Consider the following 19,275-nt stretch of genomic DNA (forward strand, 5'->3'; position numbering starts at 1 on the left):
ATGGAGTTCCTGTCCTCTCCAGATATTACTGTTTCCCACTTCTTTCATAAGATTCCCTGCACTCGGCCCAAAGGTTGCCCATAAGTCTCAGTATCTACATTGATAGTCTGCAGGGCAGAGCCTTTCAGAGGTCCTCTGTGTCAAGCTCCTGACTTGTTCCCTCTTTTCTTCTTCTTCTGATGTCCAGCCTCTTTGCCCTTCTGGGTAGGAATTGAGCATTTTAGCAAGAGTCCACCCTCTTGATTAGTTTCTTTAGGTGTACAGATTTTAGTAGGTTTATCCTATATTATATGTTTATATGAGTGAGTATGTACCATGTGCATCCCTCTGCTTCTGGGATAGCTCACTCAGGATGATCTTTTCCAGAGCCCACCATTTACCTTCAAATTTATACCACTCCTAGAAGATTCTCAAGTCCACAATAAGGCCATTTGCTCAACCATGTTTGTAGCAGCCTTATTTGTAATAGCCAGAAGCTGGAAGCAAGAAGCTGGAAATAGCCCAGATGCCCCTCAGTGGAGGAATGGATGCACAAATTGTGGTATATCTACACAATGGAATATTACTCAGCAATAAAAAACAAGGAAATCATGAAATTTGCACATAAGAAATCTTACAGAAAGTCTTCTGTATAAAGAAGTTCAGGAAGGTCACAGGAAGCCTGGATGCTATTAAGTTCTCACTAAAAATCTGCTTCTATGTTTTCAAAAAGTGACAATACATGGACATTTGTTTCTAAAATATGGAGAACAGGACTTTTTTTTTTTTTTACTATTTGATGAATATAGAATTTATAAAGGGGAAACTTAACTGCTTATAAAACATTTTGTTACTGCCTTATAGGTGATAGAAATTCAGTCATTTCCCCAGTAGTTAACATGTGCAGTAAATCTAATCAGGTTTTAGTATACTGTACCTGAAACATGTTTGTTTCAATTCATACATTTAATTTTGAATGTTTATGAATAGAAATTTTATGCCACAAACTGAAAATTACATTAATATTCAATCAATCATTAATTATGAACTGATGAACTTGAGGGTGATAAAATTATCATGAGACATAGAATCTTCATTAATATATTATTAAACATTACAAGTTATTTTCTTTTTTAACTGTGATGGTTACTATATGGTGGAAAGTTATTCAAAGCATTTATTGTTGTATTAATATTTTAATTATTCTTTGTCTAAATAAGCCAAAGTCCAAGGGTTTACAGCATTTATTGAAGTGAGGGATTAAGAAAATAATTCCAAAGGCAAACTCCTTGTGCCAAAGCGGGAGATTATTTTGCCCCTTCCTCTTGTATATTGTCCCTCACATAAAGCATGGGGCAGTTTGTTTTTTGAGAGGCTTGAGGAGGGCAGAAGAGGAAAGGAGTGAGTTATAGATGTTAAATGTGTACAGCCAAAATTGTTAGTCATTAGTTGTCAGGAAAGAGCAGTTAGAAATGTTTTACCTATCACAAAGGCTTTGTGCTTCACTTTCAGGTGTGCATCTACAATGTGTTCTCTAGACCCAGACATATATTTACTTGTTGAATATAGTTCCTTTGTGACTATTGTTGTTTTAATTCACTGACATGGTTCTCAGTATACATAGAAAGCCATGCCAAATAAAACTAAGGTTATAAATTGTAAGCATATGAATACTTAGGAAGAATTTTCTGAAATTTATATAAGATGTTTGAGTCTTAGAATATGGAATGTACTTTTTTTACAATTGTAATGAAAATCTTTGGTACATCTGCAAATGTGTTTTATAGCCTTATATTTTCTGGCAGACTGTGATTATAATTTCATATATTATCAAAGGTTTTAAATGCCCACAAGTACTCACATTGTATACTAATTGTGTTTCTTCTAATCTCAGTAATAAGGCTATTTAACTTTTTTTTTCTTTTCCTTATTTTGATAGATTTCTTTTCTAAGAGAGGCTGCATTTGCTAAAGAAAATATAATGTTCCTCTGTTTGGAATAACTATGGTGTGTTATCACTCTACAGATAACTTTGATAGCACCACTGTTGCTTCTGAAGATCCTACAAGGAGACCTATTGCCATACAGTGATGCTTCTCTACCCACCATATAAACACATTGTCTCCCACACATAAAAAGGGAATTTCTACTGGTTAAAAAGAAACTGATAGTGAGGCAGCAACTTTAGAAAGAGTTTCTCTCAAATCCACGGCAGTGAGTAAACTGGGAGACATGTTTCTGAAATATTAATTTAGGTATTAACGTATTTTCTCTCATAAAAATTGTTTTCTTAGGAATTGGATGCGATTAGGATACTATTAGACCTTGCCTCAAGATATTGTGGATTTGGCTTCAGAACACCTATATAAAGAGAATATTTTAATAAAAAAATACATGTTTTTTTCTTTTGATTTTCTGGTTCATATAAAATTACATGCACAACAGAATGTAGCCAGGAAGTATGAAATAATACTATGTTGTCAGTTAACCACTATCCTAGATGAGACTTTGAGTTAATTTGTCAGTTTGAAACGGACAGATTTTCCTAATACTTTGATATTACAATCCTTAATAACTTGCTGTTCATCTTCAACAAATGGTGCTAGTCTAACTGGATATCTACATGAAGAAAATGCAAATAGATCTATATTCATTACCCTGCACAAAACTAAAGTCCAAGTGGATCAAAGACCTCAACATAAAACCGATACACTAAATCAATTAGAAAAAAAATGGGAAGCACCTAGAACTCATTGGCACAGGAGACAACTTCCTGAGCAGAACACCAACAGCACAGGCTCTAAGATCAACAATCAATAAATATACCCATCAGAATGGCTGAGATTAAAAAAATACTCAAGTGAAAATAGATGCTGGAGAGGATGCGGAGAAAGAGGAAGCCTCCTCCATTGCTGGTTGGAATGTAAACTTGTACAACCACTTTGGAAATCAATCTGAAGCTTTCTCAGACAATTAGGAATACTTCTTCCTTAAGACCCAGCTATACCACTCTTAGGTATATATCCAAAAATATGCTCAAGTGTGCAACAAGAACATTTGTTCAACCATGTTCGTAGCAGCTTTATTCATAACAGCCAGAACCTGGAAACAACCCAGATGTCCCTCAACAGAGGAATGGATATAGAAATTGTGGTACATTTACACAATGGAATACTACTCAGCAATTAAAAACAAGGAAATCATGAAATTTGCAGGCAACTGGTGGGAACTAGAAAATATCATTCTGAGTGAGGTATATCAGAAGCAGAAAGGCACATACGGTATATACTCATTTATAAGTGGATACTAGACATATAATCTAGCATAAACCTACAAAAATCGGTACACCTAAAAAAGCTAAGGAAGGACGACGACCGTGGGTAAGTTGATCAATTCTCACTCAGAAAGACAAATGGGATGGATATTGGAAGGAGGAGAAAACAGGAAACAGAACAGGAGCCTACCACAGAGGGCCTCTGAAAGACTCTACCCAGCAGTGTATCAAAGCAGATGCTGAGACGCAATAAACAAACTTTGGTCAGGGTGCAGGGAATCTTATGAAAGAAGGGGGAGAGAGTAAAAGCTGGAGAGGATAAGAGCTCCACAAGGAGAGCAACAGTACCAAAATACTGGGCACAGGGTTCTTTTCTGAGACTGTATCACCAGCCAAGGACCATTCATGGATATATCTAGAACCCCTGCTCAGATGTTGCCCATGGCAGCTCAATATCCAAGTGGTTACCCTAGTAAGGGGACCAGGGGCTGTCTCTGACATGAACTTAATGGCTGGTTCTTTGAGGGAGGAGCAGCCTAGCTGGGCCGCAGAGGAGGACAATGCAGCCAGTACTGATGAGACCTAATAAGCTAGGGTCAGATGGAAGGGGAGGAGGACCTCCCCTCTCAGTGGACTTGGAGATGGGCTTAGGAGGAGTTGAAGGAGGGAGGTTGGGATTCGGAGGGAATGAGGGAGTGGGCTACAGCTGGGATACAAAGTGAAAAAATGTAATTAATATAAAAACTAAAAAAAATAACAGTCAGAAATATATTGTTCATCCATTCAGATTAATGGGAACCTTCCATGAGTCACAAGCCTGTACCCCCATGTTGTTGGTATAATGTTCTTGTGGAATGTATACAGTTTACCCTTGTTCATTCAAATGTTGATTTCTCTACCCACTAATGGTTTCTATCTGGAGATTGCATTGTGATGTTTATTCTAAGCATTACCTAGCTCAAGTTTGTGTAAACATGCCACCATTTGTTCTCTGTATTGTCAGTAAAACAACCAGCCATTGCTGAACAATGGAGAGCATAGGGTGGGACATCCTGGAGGGGAGGAGAAAGAAATGAGTGGGAGGAGTTGGAGGAGGGTGAGAGATTGACAGGAGAGGACTTGGAACCACCAGGAGAGATGAACCGCTCCCATGATATGACTAAAAACAAGTATAATATGGGAAATCTGAATGGGAGGAAACTATGCAGGCTTGGAGGTTTAGGGTGGAGTAATTATTGCCCAGCATTGTGTTCTAGGTTAACTAAATACATCCTAGTCTCTGTGTGGTGATTTGGGTATACAGCTGGTTTAGGAATAACCACTGTATAACTAAAAGATAATTCAATAATGGATATTAATAACAAACAACACCATGTGTTTGTTTTCTATTGTCTTATGATTCAAAATATGTCAAATACACTTTTTTTAGCTTTTTAAAAGATATTTATTGTCCCATGGAGCATATAATGGGGAACTAATGGCCATTGTTTTGATGATATCAACATGTTATGTCCACTGACAGGAGTGATATTTAAAATTTTGTATAATCATACATAAAATTGATTCCTTATAGACCTAGACACAAATTAGATAATTTACAAATGCTTCCTTAATTAACTGAAAAATATTTGCAAACATTGCAAGATATTATGGAAAGGAGCATACCCAGGCTAATAACAATATTTTCAAGTCTTTCTTTTCATGCAGCTGTGGATGTTTTAAGAAAAAATTGACTTTTTACTTTTTTTTTTTTTTTTTTGGTTTATTAGAACTATTTTTTTTCTTTTTCTTTTTTTTTTAATGCAGTTTATTCAGGAACCTTGAACAATCATCGGACCCTGGGGAAAGCCAGCCCACAGCTTAAATAGCCTCTGGGTAGCCAACCCCAGCGTGCCACGTAGGCAATGCAGATAGGTCCACATACATGGAAGCAAGCCAGATCTTCAGCCTTAGCCAAATGTGGAATTGTTCGTGACAGAGAGCACTCACCATTGGGAAGGTGGAAGGCAGAAACCAGCTCCATCTTTAAGGCACAGCATTTCGCAGCTATCTACAGTTCCCCCTTTTTGTTTTAGATGCATCAGGCAAGAGTAGAGGTCTGATCTCTGATATTAGAAATAAATTGGGACTTTGTACAGATGTTCATTTAGGTGTCATCCACCTAAAGAGCATCAGACCTGTCCGATACCTTTTTCTCAGAGGCGGGACCTGGGGCATCAACCCGCATGCAATCAGACATGCTCTTCTCTGGGTCCAAAGCGGCTGACCCTGAGTGCAGTGCTTAGCCTCGCATCCTGAGCGTAACATTTTAGCTTTTTATGGTAGCCAACCATGCTTGGGGAGACTGTCCTGCTTCAATGGCTGTAAAGGCCTGAATGGTCATGGCTGCATTACGCTGTTGTGAGGCTCTAATCTTGCATATATACCACAGGCAAACCAAGAAGAGGACAGGGTCTCCACAAGGAGAGCAACAGAACAAGAACTTTTGAACACAGGGAACTTCCCAGTGACTCATACTCCAACCAAGGACTATTCATAGAGATAACCCAGAACCCCTGAACAGATGTAGCCCAGGGCAGTTCAGAGTCCAATTGGGTTACATAGTAATGTGAAGAGGGACTGCCTCTGACATAATCTGATTGGCCTGCTCTTTGATCACCTCCCCCTGGGGGGGAGCAGCCTTACCAGGCCATAGTAGAGGACAATGCAGCCACTTTTGATGTGAACTGATAGACTAAGATCAGAAAGGAGAGGAGAACCTCCCCTATCAGTGGACTTGGGGAGTGGCAAGCAAGCAGAGGGAGGAGGGAGGGGCTTATGGGGGGATGCAGAATGAATAAAGTGTAATTGATGAAAAATTTAAAAAAAAGGGAAAAAATAATTTAAGAACCTTAAAGGACTTTCAAAAGTAGAAGAAAACATGGAGTTAGTCAATTTACATGGAGCACGTCTCGCCCCTGGGGGCAATGGTCTCCTGAACCTACTCAGACCTCGGACTCCACTACTGCTAGTTCTAGAACTGATGCAGGATGTTCCAACGAGGGGGTTAAGGCTTCTCATAATATTTCCTATAAGACTTTTTACTTTTAATGCATTTACTATTTACTTGCCAAGACTTGCTGAAAATTATGATACAGATATTTTCTGGTAAACATAAAGATATTATTCTTCAAACAAGCTACCTTTTGAAAGTATGATTTGCAATTAGTAGAAGCTATTTGATTAGTAACTGAGATATTATTTAATATTAAAATAGATGTATATTCACTTTATTTGTACATCCTGACCACAATTCCCCTGTTTCCCCTGCTCCTACTCTCTGCCTTTCTCCACTCTTCCTTTGTTTCTCTTCAGAAAAGGGCAGGCCTCCCATGAATAACAAACAACCACGGTATATCAAGTTGCAGTAAGACTAGGCACCTCTCCTCTTATTGAGGCTGGAACAGGAATGCAGTTAGAACTGCTCCCAAAAACAGTTCAAAGAGAGACAGACAGCCCCTTCTCCTACTGTTAGGAGTCCCACAAGAACACCAAGTTACACAGCTGTAACATATACACAGAAGGCCTAGTTTAGTCCCATGCAAGCTTTCTGGTTGTTGGTTCAGTTTCCATGATCCTCTGAGAGCCCAGGTTTCTTCATTCTGTGGGTTTTCTTGTGGTGTCCTTGAATTCTTTGGTTCCAAAAGTCCTTTCTCCCATATTCTGCAAGCTATGGGTCTCTGTATCTGTTTCCATCAGTTATGAAGTGAAGCCTCTCACATGACAATTGGGTTAGGTACCAATCTGTGAGCATAGTGAAATATAATTAGGAACTATTTTCTATCCTAGGTCTCTGGGCTCTCCAGCCTCTGGATTCTGGCCCTTTAGGCAGTGTCAGGGATGGGTTCCATTTCATAGCGTATGTCTCAAGTTGGACCAGTCACTAGTTGGCTACTCCCACAATTTCTGCTCTATGTTTAGCCCAGCACATCTATCTCAAGACCCAGCTATAATCCTCCTTCGCATATACCCAAAGGACACTCCACCATACCACAAGAGCACTTCCTCAACCATATTAACTGCTGCTTCATTCATAACAACCAGAAACTGGGTTATTTAAAAGTTAGTCAAGTTGGTTAAGTAGTTGCTGACCTTTTATTTACACTGTTTCCTTCTTGTTTATAATTTTCCTGAGCTGTTTGTGAACCAGAACCTATGTTCTGCTGTAGCAAAAAGCTAATTTAAGTCTTTACCCTACTACTCAACTCATAAATTTTATCATAACTTTTGTTTTTCTTTGAAAGAAAGTGGCAACTATAGATTAAATGAGTCCTTAATACATGTTACATGCACATTCAAAGAGGGTCTGAATGCTGTATTTATTTCCCAAGTGTATATATTCAAATAATAATTAGGTTTAAAATATTTTAATAGTTACAATTCAATAATTTAAAATTATTTCTTACATAAAAACAAATGTGTTTGTTTATAGACATAGAATAATATTTTAAAATTCTATTTGAGAGCTAGCTAAAAAAACTAACCCCTGAGAATTGTCCACGCATGAATTATGGCAAAAACACACACTGTCTCCACAATAAAAGTATTTAAAAAAAAGTAGAAGAAAGAAAATGCTAATCCACAAAACATAATCAGAAATGTTTCATAAGAGTATTTTTATTATTAAAATGAAGATCCACATAGATACTTTTCTGATATTTTTCCCATCTGAAATTACAGCCTAGCCACAAATCATATGAATTCTCCAAAAGATAGACAACTGTCCTTAGAACCTGGACCTTCACAGGTTCTCTGGTCCTGCAGGTTTAAACCAAAAAGAGTTAGTCAATTTTCACATAAAAATAGTTTATAGATTTTCATAGTTTATGTTCAATTCAAGGAGAACAATGACTATTTCCTACCTCACACTCTCTTCTACCTGCTATGGTCATGGAAGGAGCCACCCTTCCAAGTAAGTTCATATTAACATTGTAACTTATCCCAGAGAAGGAAACATCAAAGAAAATTGGCTTATGTGTTCTTATTATAGAAAAATCATTTTTGTTTAGCATTTGGAAAATATAATAATACATGAAAAAATTAAAATTTATTTAGAAAAACATTTTAAGTAATGGCAAATTCCATATGTTGATTAATACATATTCTATACTCAAGTGCAAATGTTTGTTTGTTTGTTTTCTACAAGAAATAGTTGTTATTAAAATATAAACTGAATAATTAAGGAAAAACAGGCAATCATTTGGGTCAATAAAATTCAAGTGAACATAAAATGTAGAGATATGTGATAGTATTAAATTTTATGTCTTCTAAAATAAAAGGCAGCAAATAATATGTAGTACAAATTTTCTGGAGTAATATATTTATGTCAAATCATCAATGAACATAATTTTGACTCTTAAAAAGGAGAAAGAGGAACCCTCCTTCATTGCTGCTGGGAGTGCAAATGTGTACAACCACTTTGGGAATCAGTCTGATGCTTTCTCAGGAAATTGGGAATAGCACTACCTCAAGATCCAGCTATACCATTCCTGGGCTATACCCTAAAGATGCCCCACTATTCAGTAAGGACATTTGCTCAACTACATTCATAGCAGCTTTATTTGTAATAGCCAGAATCTGGAAATAACCTAGATGTCCCTCAATGGGGAATGGATACAGAAAATGTAGCACATTTACCCAATGGAATACTACTTCAGCTATTAAAAACAAGGAAATCATGAAATTTGCCAGCAAATGAATGGAACTAGAAAAGATCCCATCCTGAGTGAGGTAACCCAGAAACAAAAAGACACACATGGTATTCACTCATTTATAAGCGGATGTTAGCAGTATAATATAGGATAGCTATCTACAGATCTAAAGAAATTAAACACTAAAGAGGACCCTAGTGAGGATGCTTAAATCACATTCAGAATTCCAAATAGGATAGATACCAGAATTGGTGGAAGAGAAGAAACAGGATGGGAGCCTACTATAGAGGGTCCTCTGAAAGGCTCCACCCAACAGGGATCAAAGCAGATGCTGAGACTCAAGGCCAAACTTTGGGCAAAGCACAGTAAGTCTTATGGAAGAAGAAGGGGGTGATGTTAGAAGGACATGGAGGGGACAGGAAAAAAGCTAAAGGATCTGAGCCCATGGGAGCCTGCAGAGACTGATGCACCAACCAAGGACCATGCACGGAGAGGACCTAGCCCCCCCGGCTCAGATGTGGCCAATTGGCAGCTCAGTTTCCATGTGGATCTCAGAGTGAGCGGAGAAGGGGCTGCCTCTATAATGGATTCAGTTGACTGCTATTTGATGACTTGCCCCTGGTGATGTGGCCTTGCCAGGCCACAGAGGAAGAGGATCCAAGCGTCTTGATGATACTTAACAAGCTATAGGCAGATGGCAATGGTGGAGAAGTCCCCCTCTTCTCAGTGGAGTAGAAGAAGGGGATTGAGGGAAGAGGTGGAGAGGGTGGGACTGGGGGGAGTTAAGGAAGTGGGCTTCAATTAGGATATTTACTGAATACATTTTGAAAAAAATTAAAATTTAAAAATAATCTATTTGGAAATACAAATTAAAGTATATCAATTTTAATGATATGATCTATAGTGAAATATCTAATTTAACTTATAGGGTTATTTAGAAAAATATTAATACTCCAAATAATAAATACTGAAAATAGACAATAGGGGCTGGAGAGGTGGTTCAGCAGATAAAGGCTTTAGCCACCAAAACTGCTGATCTTAATTCAGTTGTGCTTTCTACTCCAGACACATGCCATGGCACACATTTTCTGGGCTTTTGAGCTGGGTTTCTTCTCTTTCTTCTAACCTATTATTCTTATGTTGCAGCTTTCGTCATGTCCCAGATTTCTTGAAAGCTTTCTGTCAGGAATTGTCTTTGACTTATCATACTCGTGGGCATATGTACCAATTTCTTTATTATATCTTCTATACCTGAGATTCTTTACTCAGTCTCTTTTGCTATGTTGACAACGTTCACCTCCGTTCTCTTTTGAACTCAATTTTCATTTCCAGAATTCCCTCAGTTCAGGTTTTCTTTATTCTTTTTCCAGTTCCTATTTTTGAACAGTTTTATTAATTTCTTCTCACTGTTCGTATTTCCTGGGTTTTCTTAAGGGATTTATTAATTTCATTTTTAAGGACTACTATCATATTCATAAGGCTGTTTTGGGTCTTTTTTTCTTGTGCTTCAACTATGTTGGGATACTCAAGCCATTCGTGGTAGAACAGGTGGGCTATTATTGTTTGTTTTATCATGCTGCCCAAAAATATCTGGGATTGGGATGAGTATATGTCTACTTTTTGATTTCTGGTTTCGTCTCCACTGAGTTGGGTTTTGTTCCTTGGTTTCTTCTTCTGCTCTGAATTTTTAGAGAACATGATACCCGTGTGTTGTCTGGTAGGACATTATTTTTTTTTTTTTACAGTTATAGCCAATCGGGGTTCCAGGTAAAATGGGTTTCTGGCATATTGCCAGTTGACACTTAGAAATGGGGATAGGTTACATGTCTGAAGGGATTTACATGAGAGAGAGAGAGAGAGAGAGAGAGAGAAGGGTAGGGTTTCAAGCAGGATTTGTTTATTTTGTCTCCTTGGAATGGGGAGAGACAATAAAGAGAGGTTACCCCCACAGGTTCTGCTCTAGCTCTGGAGGTGGATGGGCTCTAGAGAAACAGAGGAGATTAGATCTACAGTCTCTCTGCTATATTGGTAGAAATGGTTTGTGGGTTAGGAAGAAGCGCCAACTGGAGTTGGGGACTGAGATAAAGCCACAAGCGGGTAAAAGGAGGGTAAGATAAAAAGGTCATTGGGATCCATTGGGAGATGTGGGCAGAGGCAGAAGGAAGGCTACAACAGGTGTGCTGCAGAGATGGGGATGAGACTGGGGGATTAGGTTTTGAGTATAAAAGAAAGTGGTACAGGTATTCAGTTTGCTTAATTGCTTTCCTGGCCTGATGAGCCTTGGAAAGCTCTTCTAGTGATGGAGGCTGGGACACTGAAATTAGTTGGAGGTAGAAAGGTTGGGAGAGAAAATATTTGTGACCTGTTGGGAATAGGGTCAGAGGAAAGGAAAACTGCAGCAGGTTTTCTGCTAAGAAGTTGGAGATGAGCCTGAGGGATTGGATCTGGGAGAATGGAGAGAGACAAGATCTACAGGGAGTCTATCCCGGTTTTCTCACAGGAGTGGGCCTCTGAGTGAGCGGACAGTGCCTGCTGAGGTTGGGAGGTTGGATAAAGCAAGGAGCTGAGGTGGGGGGCAAGCTTAAAAGAGGAAATCTGACGGATCCATAGGAGGTGGCCTCATGGCAGCAGGAAAATTTAACACAAGCCTTCTGCTGCACAGCTGGGGATGAGATTGGTAAATTGGATCTGGGGGAACAGAACACACTTAATACTTCTTCTTTTTTTTTTAAATACAGGACTTGATATTCCTAAACATCATTATTTTTCCCCTCTCTCTTTTTTTTAATTTTATTTTTTCTTATCAGTTACATTTTATTAACTCTGTATCCCAGCCATGTCCTGCTCACTTATTCCCTCCCAATCCCACCCTCCCTCCCTCATCTCCACCGTGACCCTTTCCAAGTCCACTGATGGGGGGGACCTCCTTCCCATTCATCTGATTGTGTTTTATCAGGTATCTTCAGGACTGGCTGCGAAACTTTCCTCTGTGGCCTAACAGGACTGCTCCTACCTTGGGGGTGGGGAGGTCAAAGAGCCAGTCATTGAGTTCCTGTTATAAATAGTCCTTGTTCCCATCACTTTGGGAAACCAATTGGTTACTGAGCTACCACAGGCTACATCTGAGCAGAGGTTCTAGGTTATATCCATACATGGTCCTTGGTTGAATGTCAGTCTCAGAAAAGACCCTGTGCCCAGATATATTTGGTCCTTGTGGAGCTCCTATCCTTTCCCCATCATACTAACTCCCCTTCTTTCATATGATTCCCTGTACTCTGCCAAAGGTTTGGTCATGAGTCTTTGTATCTGCTTTGAAAACACTGCTAGTTAGAGACTTTCAATAGGAAGGTTACACTTAAAAGAGAAATTTGAGATAGAAATGTGAAAACATACACAGTTTAACTCTACAAGCTTTCCCTACTTGTGACAGGACATAGGCCACATAAGATCAACTCCATTACTTAGAGTCTATTTAAAGTGATCTACTTTATTCTTGAGCATTTCACATGTACAAAATATTATTTTATCTACCTTTTTTCCCTTCCCAAACTCCTCTCTTTTTTACTATGTTAGTTCATTCTTTTAATTTTAAATTATTAATTACACTTTATTCATTTTGTATCCTCCCATAAGCCCCTCCTCCCCTCCCCATCCCACCCTCCCTTCCCTTTCTGCATGCATGACCCTCCCCAAGTCCCCTGATAGGGGAGGTTCTCCTCTCCTTTCTGATCTTAGTCTATCAGTTCTCATCAAAAGTGGCTGCATTGTCCTCTACTGTGGCCTGGTAAGGTTGCTCCCTCCTCAGGGGGAGGTGATCAAAGAGCAGGCCAATCAGATTATGTCAGAGGCAGTCCCTCTCCCGATTACTATGTAACCCACTTGGACACTGAACTGCCATGGGCTACGTCTGTGCAGGGGTTCTAGGTTATCTCCATGAATAGTCCTTGGTTGGAGTATGAGTCTCTGGGAAGTTCCCTGTGTTCAAATTTTCTTGTTCTGTTGCTCTCCTTGTGGAGGCCCTGTCCTCTCCAGCTCTTACTATTTCCCACTTCTTACATAAAATTCCATTCATTCTGCCCAACAGTTGGCCATCAGGCTCAGCATCTGCTTTGATAGTCTGCAGGGCAGAGGTCCTCTGTGGTAGGTTCCTAGGTTGTTTCCTGTTTTGCTCTTCTTCTGATGTCCATCCTCTTTGCCTTACAGGATGGGGATTGACCGTTTTAGTTAGGGTGCTCTCTCTTGCTTAGTTTCTTTAGATGCACAGATTTTAGTGGGTTTGTCCTATGTTGTATGTCTATATGAGTGAGTATATACCGTGTGTGTCTTTTTGCTTCTGGGACAATTCACTCAGGATGATCCTTTCCAAGTCCCACCATTTACCTGCAAATTGCATGATTTCCTTATTTTTCATTGCTGAATAATATTCATTGTATAGATGTACCACAATTTCTGCATCCATTCTGCAGTTGAGGGGCATCTGGGTTGTTTCCATCTTCTGGCCATTACAAATAAAGCTGCTACAAACATGACTGAGCAAATGTCCTTTTTGTGTATTTGAGCCTCTTTTGGATATATGCCTAGGAGTGGTATGGCTGGATATTGGGGAAGCACTATTCCTAGTGGTCTGAGAAAGTGCCAGATTGATTTCCAGAGTGGTTGTACAAGTTTACATTCCCACCAGCAGTGGAGAAGGGTTCCCCTTTCTCCACAACCTCTCCAGCACGTGTTGTCACTTGAGTTTTTGATCTTGGCCATTCTGATGGGTGTAAGGTGAAATCTCAGGGTTGTTTTGATTTGCATTTCCCTAATGGCTAATGAGGTTGAGCATTTCTTTAAGTGCTTCTCTGCCATTCCATATTCCTCTACAGAGAATTCTCTGTTTAGCTCTGTTCCCCATTTTTTAATTGGATTACTTGGTTTGCTGCTTTTCATCTTCTTTAGTTCTTTATATATACTGGATATGAGTCTTCATTCAGATAAAGGGCTGGTGAAGATTCTTTCCCAATCTGTAGGCAGTTGCTTTGTTTTGATGACTGTGTCCTTTGCTTTGCAGAAGATTTTCAGTTTCATGAGGTCCCATTTATTGATTGTTGCTCTTAGAGCCTGTGCTGTTGGTGTTCTTTTCAGGAAGTTGTCCCCTGTGCCAATGAGTTCTAGGGTATTCCCCACTTTTTTTCTAGCAGATTTAATGTGTCTGCTTTTATGTTGAGGTCTTTGATCCACTTGGACTTCAGTTTTGTGCAGGGTGATAAGTATGGATCTATTTGCATTTTTCTACATGTAGACATCCAGTTGGACCAGCACCGTTTGTTGAAGATGCTATCATTTTTCCATTGTATGGTTTTGGCATCTTTGTCAAAGATCAGGTGTCCATAAGTGTGTTGGTTTAATTCTGGGTCCTCTGTTTGGTTCCATTGATCCACCATTCTGTTTCTATGCCAGTACCATGCAGTTTTTAAAACTGTTGCTCTATAGTACAACTTAAGATCAGGGATGGAGATACCTCTAGAAGTTCTTTTATTTTAGAGGATTGTTTTTGCAATTCTGGGTTTCTTGTTATTCCATATGAAGTTGAGAATTTTTCTTTCCAGGTCTGTAAAGATTTGTGTTGGTAATTTGATGGGAATTGCATTGAATCTGTAGATTGCTTTTGGTAAGATGGCCATTTTTACTATGTTAATCCTGCCAAGCCATGAGCATGGGAGATCTTTCCATCTTCTGATATCTTCTTCTAATTCTTTCTTCAGAGACTTGAAATTTTTTTCATACAGGTCTTTGACTTCCTTGGTTAGGGTTACTCCAAGGTACCTTATGTCATTTGTGGCTATTGTGAAGGGTGTTGTTTCCCTAATTTCTTTCTCACCCTTTTGTCTTTTGTATACAGGAGGGCTACTGATTTTTTTGAGGTAATTTTGTATCTGGCCACTTTGCTGAAGGTGTTTATCAGCTGTAGGAGTTCCCTGGTAGAGTCTTTGGGATCATTCATGTACACTATCATATCATCTGCAAATAGTGATAATTTGACTTCTTCTTTTCCAATCTGTATCCCCTTGATCTCCTTCAACTGTCTTATTGCTCTAGTAAGAACTTCCAGCACTATGTTGAAGAGATATGGAGAGAGTGTGCAGCCTTGTCTTGTCCCTGATTTCAGTGGGATTGCTTTAAGTTTCTCTCTGTTCAGTTTGATGTTGGCTATAAGTTTGCTGTATATCGCCTTTACTATCTTTAGATATGAGCGTTGTATCCCTGATCTCTCCAAGACTTTAAACATGAATGAATGTTGGATTTTGTCAAATGCTTTTTCAGCATCTAGGGAGATTATCATGTACTTTTTTTTCTTTCAGTTTGTTAATATGGTGGATCACATTGATGGATTTCTGTATATTGAACCACCCCTGCATACCTGGGATGAACCACCCCTGCATACCTACTTGGTCATGGTGGATGATATCTTTGATGTGTTCTTGGATTCGGTTTGCAAGTATTTTGTTGAATATTTTTACATCAATGTTCATAAGGGAGATTGGCCTGATGTTCTTCTCTTTTTTTGTTGGGTCTTTGTGAGGTTTAGGTACCAAGGTGACTGTGGCTTCATAGAATGAGTTTGGTAATATTCCTTCTGTTTCGATTTTGTGGAACAGTTTGAAGAGAATTGGAGTTAGCTCTTTTTTGAATGTCTGGTAGAATTCTGCGCTGAAACCATCAAGTCCTGGGCTTTTTTTTGGATGGGAGACTTTCAATGACTGCTATTTCCTTGGGGGATATAGGACTATTTAATTGATTTATCTGGTCCTGATTTAGCTTTGGTAAGTGGAATCATCAAGAAAATTGTCCATTTCATTTAAATTTTCAAATTTTGTGGCATATAGACTTTTGAAGTAAGTCCTAATGATTGTTTGGATTTCCTCAGGGTCTGTAGTTATATCCCCCTTTTCATTTCTGATTTTGTAGATTTGGATGGTGTCTCTCTGCCTTTTAGTTAGCTTGGCTAAGGGTTTGTCGATCTTGTTGATTTTCTCAAAGAACCAGCTCTTGGTTTCATTGATTCTTTGAATTGTTTTATTTGTTTCTCATTGATTGATTTCAGCCCTGAGTTTGATTATTTCCAGCCGTCTACTCCTTTTTGGTGTGTCTGCTTCTTCTTTTTCTAGGGTTTTTAAGTGAGCCATTAAGTTGCTTGAATGAGCTGTCTTAAATTTCTTCTTGAAGGCACTTAGTGCTATGAACTTTCCTCTTAGCACTGCCTTCATTGTGTCCCACATGTTTGGGTTTTTCGTGTCTTCATTTTCATTGAGTTCTAGGAAGACTTTAATTTCTTTATTTATTTCTTCCCTGACCCAGCTGTCTTTTTGTAGCAAGTTGTTCAATTTCCATGTATGTGTAGTCTTTTTGCTATTTCTGTTGTTATTGAGGTCCATCTTTATTCCATGGTGATCAGTCAAGATACAAGGGATTATTTCAATCTTCTTGTATCTGTTGAGGCTTGCTTTGTGACCAACTATGTGGTCTATTTTGGAGAAGGTTCCATGAGGTGCTGAGAAGAAGGTAAATTCTTTTTTGTTTGGGTGTAAGGTTCTGTAAATGTCTGTGAGGTCCATTTGATTCATGACCTCTGTTAGAGATATTGTTTCTTTGTTTAATTTCTGTTTAGTTGACCTGTTCTTTGTTGAGAGTGGGGTGTTGAAGTCTCCCGCTATTAGTGTGTGGGGATCTATGTGTGGTTTAAGTTTTATCAATGTTTCTTTCACAAATGTGGGTGCCCTTGTATTTGGGGCATAGATGTTCAGGATTGTGATGTCTTCTTGGTGGAATTTTCCCTTGATGAGTATGAAGTGTCCTTCCCCATCTCTTTTGATTAATTTTGGTTGAAAGTCTATTTTATCAGATATTAGAATGGCTACTCCTGCTTGCTTCTTGCATCCATTTGCTTGGAAAGCCATCTTCCATCCCTTTACCCTCAGGTAATGTCTATCTTTGTGACTTAGATGTGTTTCTTGTTTACAAGAGATTGCTGGGTTTTGTTTACACATCCAGTCTGTTAGTCTGTGTCTTTTTATTGGAGAATTAAGTCCATTGATATTGAGAGAGTTTAATGACCAGTGGCTGTTAGATCCTTTGAATTTGATGTTGGCTGTGGTCATATGGTTGTGTGCTTGGTTGCTTTTTGTTTTACTGTAGTGAGGTTATTTATTTCCTGTGTTTTCTTGAATGTAGCTATTTTTCTTGGGTTGTATTTTCCCTTCTAGTGTCTTCTGTAATGCTGGATTTGTTTGTAGGTATTGTTGAAATTTGTTTTTGTCATTGAATATCTTGTTTTCTCCATCTATGAGGACTGAGAGTTTTGCTGGGTATAATAACTTGAGCTGATATCTGTGTTCTCTTAGGGTCTGCATGATATCTGTCCAGGCCCTTCTGACTTTCACAGTCTCTGTTGAAAAGTCAGGTGTGATTCTAATGGGTTTGCCATTATATGTTACTTGGCCTTTTTCCCTTGCAGCTTTTAGTATTTTTTCTTTGTTCTGTATACTTACGGTTTTGATTATTATGTGGCGGGAGGATTTTCTTTTCTGGTCAAATTTGTTGACTGTTCTATAGGCCTCTTGTATTCTTATTGGCCTCTCCTTTATGTTAGGGAAATTTTCTTCAATGATTTTGTTGAAGATATTTTCTGGGCCTTGGTGCAGGGAATCTTCTTTTTCCTCTATTCCTATTATTCTTAGGTTTTTTCTTTTTATGTTGTCTTGAATTTCTTGGATGCTCTGTGTCAGGAATTTTTTAGATTTAACATTTTCTTTGACAGATACATCTATTTCTTCCATTGTATCTTCCACACCTGAGATTCTTTCTTCCATTTCTTGTAGCCTATTGGTTATGCTAACCTCTGTAGTTCCTGCTTTCTTCTATAAGTTCCTTCTTTCCACAATTTCTTCTATTTCTGTGTTTTTTTTTTTAATTTTTCCAATTCTGTCTTCAGGTTTTGAGCTATTTTGTTCTTTTCCTTCACCTGTCTGACTGTATTTTCATGTTTTTCCGTCAATTCCTTCAGCTGTTGGTTTGAACAATCCACTGTTTCTTTTATTTCATTCAGTGATTTAAGCATTTCCTCTCTAAAGGCCTCAGACTGTTTGGCTGCAGCTTCCTCTATTTCTTTTCATATTTTATTTGTTTCCTCTGTTATCTTCTTCATGATCATAGGTGTTAGGTCATCTCCTTGAATTTCAATTATGCTGGGGTGTCTAGGGCTATTTGCCGCTGGATAACTGGGTTCTGGAGATGCCATATTGCTATGGCTTTTGTTGGTTGATCTTTTATGCTGTCCTCTACCCATTGGGTTATCTTAGTTGTTTGAAGTTAGTTTCTGGTTGTTCCTGGACTCTTGTAGTGGAGAGAATCCCTTTGGCAGGAAGATGGTATTTCCTGAAGGAAGCCTTCTCAGCTTTTTGGATATAGTCACTGGATGGCTGGTATTTTTCAGGAGTTGCTACAGCTCACCTCAGGCATAGAGACCTGGGTGGTAACTGTGGTCCTGATTAGTCAAGAGGGCTTTCCTCTCACCAGGAGAAGTCCTGGAGACAGCTGCCCTCCTTCTGGGTTTCTTGCTGTAAATTTAGTGATCAGCTGCTGTAACCTGTGTGTTCCGTGGTTTGGTCGGTTTTGTTAGGGATAACTGGTTGCCCCTTGGAGCAGTATCTGGGGGTTGATCTCAGGGTTCCCGGTCTTTTGTAGGTCTGAGGTTGGAGCTCTGTGCCGCAGAACCCAAGAGGTAATCTGTGTCGGGTGAGTACTGCTGTCCTGGTAACAGCAGGCTATCTGGGGCACAGCAGTTCCCTGGGTTGGGCCAGTCTGTGGGACCTTTTCTGGGGATATACTGGGTTGCCTAATTCAGTCCCCTTTGCTTCGTTCCTTGTTCCTTATGAGGGTTTCTCTAGACAGTGACTCTAAGACTCTGGTGTCTTAGGGCACACAGTTCTGTCTGTAAGGAGTAGTTGGTACAAAGCAAGCCTCTGGGCTGGTGGAGGTGTGCCTGCCTGCTAGTCTGTGGGATCTGGGTTCCCAATAACTCTGTTCTCCCTGTTTGGGCCCGGATCTGTGAGTACGCAAATGTACTTGCCTGTTTGCGTTCTGCAGTCTGCTAGACTTTCCTCAGGCAAAGCCTATGTGACCCCAGCAGCAGGGTTTCTTCCTTCCCTGTGGGGCCCTCTCCGGACAGGTGTTCCCAGTCTCTGTTGCACTGGGGCGCGCAGCTTGTCTGTACTGGTGAACTGGGCGCGCAGCTCTCCGAGAGGTGGGAGCTCAGTTGTGATGGTGGCGGGTACCTGTGGTCAGAGAGAC

This window comes from Meriones unguiculatus, chromosome 15 (assembly GCF_030254825.1).
Source record: "Meriones unguiculatus strain TT.TT164.6M chromosome 15, Bangor_MerUng_6.1, whole genome shotgun sequence".
NCBI classification, from domain to species: Eukaryota; Metazoa; Chordata; class Mammalia; order Rodentia; family Muridae; genus Meriones; species Meriones unguiculatus.